The 8,530-nt window shown below is 36.3% G+C and overlaps 2 non-coding genes across 2 annotated transcripts; both read left to right on the forward strand.

The window, feature by feature from the left end:
• The first annotated feature begins 3,569 nt into the window (after positions 1–3,569).
• On the forward strand, positions 3,570–3,640 carry TRNAG-GCC (transfer RNA glycine (anticodon GCC)). Its single transcript has one exon. It is a non-coding gene; the product is annotated as a tRNA-Gly (tRNA).
• A 70-nt stretch (positions 3,641–3,710) lies between these two features.
• Positions 3,711–3,782, forward strand: TRNAQ-UUG (transfer RNA glutamine (anticodon UUG)). Its single transcript has one exon. It is a non-coding gene; the product is annotated as a tRNA-Gln (tRNA).
• The last annotated feature ends 4,748 nt before the right edge of the window (positions 3,783–8,530 follow it).

Consider the following 8,530-nt stretch of genomic DNA (forward strand, 5'->3'; position numbering starts at 1 on the left):
AATGCAGGATATCACAATACACAGGTAAGCACATAAGGCATCTCGGTCACACAAAGATACCACTCATAGTAAGTATAGTGAGAAGACTTACATCGTAAGAAATCGGATAACCTCGAACTCAAATCACTGGTCTAGCCTCCGCCTAACACATACGATAATTATTTCTAATTAATAACGGCTCTCAAAGAAGCTAGACTAACCTTTCTACAAACTCCCAGAAGGATAAAATACCATTTTACCCTTCCATGGCCTTAATAGTCCACAAATTGACCAAACCCTAAAAGCCAACAGCAGTGTGTACGCCGCGCGTACCAACCCTTTACGTTGGGCGTACTTCATCTCCATGTAGGCATCGGGGATTCGCGACCCTACGATGTGTGTACTGGGATTACGCTCAACGTACGTCCCAGTTTTGCTCTTCCTACTCATTTGGTCTTAATCCGTTAAGACCTTAGCTCAAATCTCAGATCTGGACTCCCTAAAGAGTCATACTCCATAAAGTCTGTGACTTTAAGCCTTTGCATGGATGAAAAAGTCACAAACACCAAAAGTCTCACTCTCTAATCTCAAAATTGCTCATATCTCATGCATGGTTTGGTTTGAACGTCCAAGTCTCGATTTTTATGACTCCACACCACTAAAAACACTCAAAGGAGCTGATAGCAAGCTATGGAGCTCAATATCTCATAAAACATCCAACTTTGGGACCAAAAACCCTAAAATGAACTAAAATGATGCACAAATCAAAAGGGTGAGAAAGCTTTAAGCTTTATACCTCTAACTAAAGCTCTAACCATAGATAAGCTCAGATCTAAATCTTGGACTCTCACTCCTTCCTCTTCAAGGCTCCTTCTTCACTCCAATGAAACCACAAGAACACTTATTAGCTCACAAATGGACACACAAACTCCAAGGACAATAAATTAGGGTTTGAAAGGGTTGCTATATGGGAATGGTGGCCATAAATGAGGCCATCATGTCCTTTAAATAGGGGAACACTCTAAATTAGGGTTTCCACTCTGGGCTTAGTACGCCCAGCATACCCTCTGGTACATTTAGCGTACTAGGTGGCCTCCACGTCAAAAACACGCACATGAGTACGCTGAGCGTACACACACATAAGCCCCACGTACTTATTTACCACCTTTTCTCACATAAGGGCCAAACTTGACAATTACCAAAAGAACAAAGGCTTATAAGGTATACCTGGTCTTGGGATGTTACAACCACGAGAACCTCCTCCTCTTGATTAGGATTGCTTACAGCCTCGAAATATGCTAGAACGAGAATGTTGAGAGAAAAAAGCAACAGGGGGAGTGGTGGTGCCATGTATGGACTGAATAAAAATCTCATGACTCTCCGTCCGAGAGTGTAAATCACGAAAAACTGGTGCAAGTTTGGTTGTGTGAATAATTGTGGAATTTTTTTTCAAAAGAAGCACCTAACCCACAAAGGAACCAATGGAGTTTATCCATTTCATCAACTAGCTGCCCTATGACAATAAGTTTTTCACACACAGTCTTGAACTTCCGACCATATTCAGAGACTTAGAAAGTACATTTTGACATTTGTCGAAGAGAATCCCTTAGAAAATGGATTTTTTTTTGTAAGACCAAGGATTTCAGCCGATGCCTCCTCTATGAGAGAATATTTGAGAAGAATCACAACTTTATGATCAAGCTCATGCCATGAAGTATAAGCAGGGTTTAGAGCTTGCATATCATCACCGAGAATGATAGTTGGAGGGGCAATGGAGTCTCCTGAGATGTGAGACATTAGTTTTTGATAGGAAAGGAGAAGGAGCATTTGATTGTGCCATAAGAGATAATTTGTGGAACACAACTTGATTGGAATCATGTTGAAAAGCGTGTTCATGGAGAAGGTTCCATCTTATGATGTCGACATTGGAGGTACCAGGAAGAAGACGACAATAATTAGGGTTAAGGAGGGAGGACAGAAAGAAGAAAAATATTAGGCTGATACCATTAAGAAGATTATTATGAACCACACAAAATAACGTGTGTGTGTGTTTTGTGTATTTATATTCAAGATAATAACAAATTATACAAGATACATTTCTATAAAAAGGAGTTGATAAATACAATAATATAAAGCCATAATTATCTAAGATATATATATATATATATATATATATATATATATATATATATATATATATATATATATATATATATATATATATATATATATATATATATAACTAAAAAAGGATAAATAGACCCTATAAATGGGACTTATATATGTGTGTGGGTTCCACCACCATATGAGTGGGATATGGTGTATTTAAGATTATTCATCACCAAAAACATACAAGAAGGAGAATAATGTAGAGGAACAAACATGTACCATTAATACATTTTTCAAAGACTGATGCATATAATTCACTAGATTTATGGAAATACGTCGAGCATGGACAATAATAGAGGACACATTACCAACGATGGGAATGGCATTTCTACAAACGGGTATGTGGTTTATGTTGGAGGCAAGATTATTTTGCTGGAAATCCCACCTTTTTTTGTGTTTTTCTTTTTTTTGTCCCATATCACCATTACCATCATATACTAAAGCTAACACCCAACTACAAATATATGGCTTTTGATGTAACTTTTAGTCGTTCCTATCAATACACTACATGCTCTCAAATAGAATGCATTGGGCCTATTATAAAGAGTTTTAGGATTAGTTATTTTTTAAGGCTGAATTTTTTTTTTTTGAATCATACTGATTCTGGATTAAAATAAGATTGGATAAATCTTTGAACGATTCCAAACCAATGGCTTAAGTCATTGGCCTTTTATTAGTTGTTTTTGAATTTTGATCATTTGTTTTGCCCTTTTTTGGTCTATGTAGAGATATAGTTTTTTTTGTTCAATTGTTAGGATTATTGATTTTTATGGGTTTAAGTTTTTGTTCGACCATTATTTGAAATCAATCCGATTTATTTATTTATTTATTAATTTTTTTTTAATAATTTAGTTCTTGATCTCTCTCAATTCTAGTGCATTTTGTATTTGTATTTTAAATTTAACCCATATACATACATATAATTCAACATAAAGGTTTCTCAATTTAATTGTTCTTTCTGCTTTCAATATGTCATAATGCATACATTCCTCAATAAGGTTTACTCTTGAAAGAAATGTGTCAACTTTCATGCCACAATTGACAAACCAAACCAAAAGGACAAGTAACTTTATTATGGAACATAATATAATCCATTATCAAGAAAATAAATCCAACTTGATTGTGTCAATCTATTTTATTTATTTTTTATTTTTTTCTGAATAAGAATTCAACAGGAGCCATATAATAATAACATGGGATGCAATGCTAAAATAACTCGTAGTTATTAGATAAATCATATAAAATGCTTCTTATAAGTTTTATGGTCACTGTTCTCCATTAATCGTACATTTAAATATAATATGACTCTTATATATTGAAAAAGTATTATAATTTATCTTGTAAATTAGAGAAATTAAATTTTTAAAGGTGAAAATCCTATACAATTTACTAATAAACTAACCACATGAATTAATATAGTAGCACCAGTGGTCTAGTGGTAGAATAGTACCCTGCCACGGTACAGACCCGGGTTCGATTCCCGGCTGGTGCAGTTGTTTTTTACCAACGAAGCTGCAATTATCACGTGATAAATTAGTAAAAGTACCAAGGAAAGCAACATCGGTTCTATGGTGTAGTGGTTAGCACTCTGGACTTTGAATCCAGCGACCTGGGTTCGACTCCCGGTAGGACCTGTTTTTGTTCAACTTTTTTAGAATAGTATATAATTAAACTAATAAAGAGCTCTTATATTTGTATTTATTAATTCTAAATTATTTGAGTATAAAACTAAGTTTCTGAACAGTATTGAAGAACAATAAAAGTAGTTAAGTTTTGGTTAAAACCAAACCCTAAACAATTCTAATATGGTTTTTTCGCTTTGTTTTGGGAATCAATAATTGCAAAGTAGAGGTTTTTAAATCACATTTGACAAATTTGTAGGGGTGAGCATGGTGCGGTTTGGTGCGGTTTTGCAATGGTTCGGTTTTTCGGTTTTTAAATGCGGTTTCGGTTTGTATCGGTGCGGTTTCGGTTTTTAAACAGTGTTAAGAATTTGATGCAGTTTTTTTTTATGTTTTTTTGTGCGGTTTTTAAAACTGTAAGAACTGAAAACCATGTGCATATAAGCTTGTATCGTGCTGTTTTTTTAATACATTCATTTTCAGCTCAAAACAAAATTACATAATCAAAAATTGTAAGTCGCTTAAAATACAACTTGTGACCACTCTCACAAACTAATTAATGATTAAAGGTTGGTTGATTTTGACTTAATTTGTTACAAGCTTATTACATGTAATCGATTAGTACGTTTGACTAACAATAGAACATTTCTTTTGCACCCCATATAGTTTTATACAAACACAAAATAAACATATAATAAATATATTATCGTTTATAACTATTTTAAATAGAATGTAGATAATATACATTGATTGATTTATTACTATACACGCTTGCGGTGCGGTTCGGTTTTGATGAACCGGTTTTTAGGATAGAAACCGCACCGCACCGTTGACCTTCGGTTTTTGCAAAAATTAAATCCACACCATTGGTTTTTGAATCGGTTTCGGTTTTTCGGTTGCGGTTTATTGCGGTTTTGTCGGTTTTTCTATAGTGGGTTCGGTTTTTGCTCACCCCTACAAATTTGTAACACAAAATCATGATAATTTCCAGCCTTTTGAAATTGAAAAATGAAAAGGTGGCCCTTTAGGAAGGAGGGAGTCGTTCCATCCCAACTCACTGAACCACTGTCATATCAATTTTTGTCTATTTTTTTTCTTCATGTTTTCCAACCCACAACACACGAAAATCATATCTTTTCTCAACTCATTCAATTAAAAAAAATACAAACCAACTAAAGTACAAGTTTTAAAACACATGGTACAAGAGAAAATAAGAGAGAAAATAGAGAGAGATGACGAAGTGAGTTAGTGAAACCAATTAACCAACCCGTTAATGCGAGAGTGGTACCGTCGGTAATTCTATTGCTAATTAAAATTTTACATTTGATTGTTTTGTATTTTTAATTGAATGGGTTGAATGAGTTCAAAAGATAGTGTTTCCGTATGTTGTGAGTTGAAAAAGATGATGAAAAAAAAATGATGTAACAGTGGGTTGAAAGGGAATGACTCCCTCTTCCCTTATGGATGCAATTGCATGGACACGACGTACCCTAAATACTATCAAAATGAATGTTATAAATTCTATCCTCAATTCACTTTGTCTTGTCTTGTCTTTTATCTTTATATTATTACATGGGATTACTTCTTTTGTTTTGGTGTATTTGAAAGGTAAGTAATAAAAGAATTTTTAATATGATATTTTTTTCTTTTTACCATGGTTGCTGATAATATCATTTCTTTAGTGTTTAATTGGGCTAAGTGGTATTGTTCTAGTACATAACTTTTGTTCATGTTGCCTTCATCACGTTCCTTGCTAGATGTTGGGCTTTATTTCCAAAACTTTCTTGCCCGTTATAAACAAAATAAATGATTTATTAATATATTATATGATTAACATATTCATTTTTTTAAAAAAATAAAATGTTATGTTTCCAAACACATGTTTTGAGTAAGATACTTGAGTTTAAATATCATTGTACAACGAGAGAGATGACAAACGAGTAACAAGTTGCGCCAGTAAACCTTTTTGTATGGTAAAACTAGTTATTTTAAATACTACATTCATAGATCTAGGAGATATAACATTGTTGTGCATGATTCGTTGTACTCTATTAAGAAACTTTATCGCATCCGACGGGAGGAAACAAAACGTATCAAATGCAAATGGTATGAACACGTGTTGATTTTCCATGCATGATTTCACATGTTGGTGACTTTGCATGTAGCAGCTTTTAAAACATACTGTCCTGCCGTGAAACCCCCAACCCTCAAGCCTACGAGAGAGGATACCCCTGTAAGGTTCACACATGCCTTTAAGGGTTGACCTTCCTTGTGCTAGGTCAGTCGAGAAATTCACAGGTGCCTCTTTCTTGGCCGAAACCCCGACACGCTTAAATATATCAAACAAAACATCCCTAACCATATCATGCCTGTATTTGAACCCGAGGAGTTCTTTACAGTGAACTGTATGCTCTCCAAAAGAGTCCAAACAGACCTTACGACACACCAGACATATCTCATCAGTTGGGAATATTGGAATCATGAGTCGATATTTGAGAATAGTACTATACTCCACAGGTGACATATGTTGGCCAATCCCATCTACAGGGATAGTTAGAAGAAAATCTTGAGCTTGTGGTACACGTAAGCACTGGAAAACCACTTTCTGCCAAGCCGTCATGTTGAGATGCACTTCCATATCTTGGACAATTTTATGAAAAAGGGCACTCGCCAATGTATTCTGGGATTTAGGGGGGGGGGGTGTCTTTAGTAGTAAGACTGCTAAGGTCAATATCCGGAAGCTTGTTATGAAGAGAAGCCAATGCACAATCATAATTAGAATCCATACCATATATGCTGCTATCCCGTAAAATATAGTCTTGCAATACTCAAGATTGGGCCCTTAAGGCAATAAAAGCATATGAGGTAGCCTCTATTGCTGAGTATAAACCCAAACCACCAAACCTGATGGGTAAGAAAGTAATTCGCCACTATATGTCGCCAAAGAAAGGGCCACCACAAACCACAATGTCCTCAATCGCCTCGCACAACCCATTGTCAAAGAATATTGCCTCCTCCTCCATGTGAACGGGTTGGCACATCCTCAACCCAAAGAAAATATTAGAAATACCCATACAAGACCCAAGCAGAAGGAGCTCATTCTGGGGGTTAGACAATTATGGAAGAAGGCACATCAAATTCATAGCGTTTTTGTATCTCTTTATGGCTAAGCTGCTAATGAAAGTAGCATCTATACTAATATCCCCCCCCCCCCCCCCCCCCCAAAGAAGTTTCACCCCCAAAGGTGGCCTACCGATGCCAGCCGAGAATAGCCCATCACGTAGCTTCTCACCATCACACAAGAGCCAAAAGAGCTCGGTTTTCTTGATATTCAGCTGAAGGCCCAATTTTGGTCCAATCACCATAATGATGTCCAACACTTTGGCTACCTCCTCCGAATCTCCAATAAAGTGTGCCATCATCAAGGTACCATGTATGGAGAAGAAGCTTGCAATTGTCTCTAATATTATGAAAGAGTGGGTGCAACATAATGGAAAAGAGAAGTGCTCCCAAGGGGTCTCCTTGTTGAACCCCAGTAGTGGACCAAATATGTGTGTTGCCTAGATACAACCTTGTTGCTTGATCATAAAGGAATTCTACCCACAAGGATATAGAAGGACATCTAAATCTGACCTCATTAAGTAATAGGGATCTATCGGCAAGGTTAAAGGAATTAGAGAAGTCTACGATAAGCATGGAAAGAGATCCGTCATCGTGGAGCTCACTCAACACCCTATTGGCGCTATGTAATTTGGTCTCAGCGCCACCCGACACCCCGAACCCGAACTAAAAATCATTGAGATACTTGGCTATTTTTTTTATCAACACATTTCATAGCCAACTTGGAAACCAAACGTCTTCATATAGTGCCTACCACAATAGGTTGTATTCCCTTGTTAGGTTTTAAGAGAGGCATAAGAGGAGCAGAGGCAACAAATTCTACCAAACTCGAAGGGCATCTCCCCCTAGCCATAGATTAACCACAGATGTACTAACACATATGAGGTCTTTGGCTATAGTTGAACCTTCTCCACAAAGAGCATCCAAAATTTGTTGAGCTCTCAACCCATCTCTCCCACACGAGGTACCTTTAGGGAAGGATTTAATTCCTCTAAGGACATTGTCAACATCCACTACAAGGGAAGGTTGTGAAAATATGATGTTGGGCATGGAAGGTAGTGGCTTGTATGGATTTTTATCCTCCAATGCCTTTGTGGTATCACCCCCAAATGGAGCAACCCCCGGAGAACATAAAACTTTCACTCATGCTGTAAAATGTCCATCAACAACCTTACGAAGACATTGTCTATCACACCCCCGGACCAGACGGCAGAAACGTTCGGAGGCGGATGACTTCATTATGCAGTATCATAACAATTGAATATAAATTAAACAAAGCAATCCAAACATCATACATTGAGATAACAAACTTACATTGTTTACATACTGTATTCGTTCTTCGAGTTACACAAAAGAGATATAAGCCGAAAAATTCTAAACTACATCTAAATAATCCTGCATCTGCGTCCCTTGTTACCTGCTTACTAGATCCCTGAGAATACAAGTCGTTTTGAAAAGCGTCAACTAAAAAGTTGGTGAGTTCATAAGCATTTTGTATAAAATCGTTTACACTTGTTTAGAATCGTTCTTATTGTACTTTTAGAAAATCCGATATTTTCTATGGAACCGTTTGAAGCCTTGCTTTGAAAATCTTGGATATATGTGTGCATGTCGTTACTTTTGCTCATCTTTAAAGGGAG

Source organism: Lactuca saligna, chromosome 3, assembly GCF_052625555.1.
Source record: "Lactuca saligna cultivar CGN05327 chromosome 3, ASM5262555v1, whole genome shotgun sequence".
Taxonomy (NCBI): Eukaryota; Viridiplantae; Streptophyta; class Magnoliopsida; order Asterales; family Asteraceae; genus Lactuca; species Lactuca saligna.